This window comes from Scylla paramamosain, chromosome 8 (genome assembly GCF_035594125.1).
Source record: "Scylla paramamosain isolate STU-SP2022 chromosome 8, ASM3559412v1, whole genome shotgun sequence".
Classification (NCBI taxonomy): Eukaryota; Metazoa; Arthropoda; class Malacostraca; order Decapoda; family Portunidae; genus Scylla; species Scylla paramamosain.
Genome location: NC_087158.1, coordinates 16392040 through 16393152, shown reverse-complemented (window position 1 = coordinate 16393152; position 1113 = coordinate 16392040).

Below are 1113 nucleotides of genomic sequence, written 5' to 3'. Positions count from 1 at the left end.
AAGAAGAAGAAGAAGAAGAAGAAGAAGAAGAAGAAGAAGAAGAAGAAGAAGAAGAAGAAGAAGAAGAAGAAGAAGAAGAAGAAGAAGAAGAAGAAGAAGAAGAAGAAGAAGAAGAAGAAGAAGAAGAAGAAGAGAGAGAGAGAGAGAGAGAGAGAGAGAGAGAGAGAGAGAGAGAGAGAGAGAGAGAGAGAAACGTAAGGAAGGAGGAAATAGAAAGTTAATTGAGACCAGTAAAACAATAGCTACATAAAAAAAAATAAAAGACCAAGAGAAAAATGCAAAGCGACTGAAACTGAGCAATAGTGGTAAAAGAAACAAACAAAACTAATTATTTTCCTTCCTTCCCTTCTTCGTTTCTTCCTATTCCTCTCCCTCCGCAAACCCTCAATCCCTTCACTCCATCCTCCCTTTCCTTTCGTCCCTTCCTACTGTTCCCCTTACTCCTTTCTCCCTTCCCTGTACTCCCTATTCTGTTCCCTCATATTCCCCTCACTTCCCCTCGCTTCCCTCACATTTCCATTCATCTTCACAACCATTCCCTCACGTCCATCTCTCCTGCCGCACAAATATACTCGTATATCACCCCCTTTCGTCACTGTCCAATAAAACGACAAGTAAACATAAATATAACAGAAAAATTACATGAAAAAGATGAAGATAGATTAAAGGTAGGAGGAGGAAGAGGAAGAGGAGGAAGAGGGTGCCTTTTTCCCATCTTATTAAAGGTAGGAGGAGGAGGAGAAAGAGGAAGAGGAGGAGGAGGAGGAGGAGGAGGAGGAGGAGGAGGAGGAGGGTGCCTTTTTCCCATCTTATAACCTGCCTATTTAGCGGTCAAACTTCTGCATTGTATCGAAAACAACTTGATTTTTGGAACGAAAATTTATCTTGCGGATCTTGTGGAGAGAGAGAGAGAGAGAGAGAGAGAGAGAGAGAGAGAGAGAGAGAGAGAGAGAGAGAGAGAGAGAGAGAGAGAGAGAGAGAGAGAGAGAGAGAGAGAGAGAGAGAGAGAGAGAGAGAGAGAGCATGAGTACAAGTTTCATGTCCACAAAACAAATGATTAATGTATGCATGTAATCTACCATGTATACAGTGTGTGTGTGTGTGTGTGTGTGT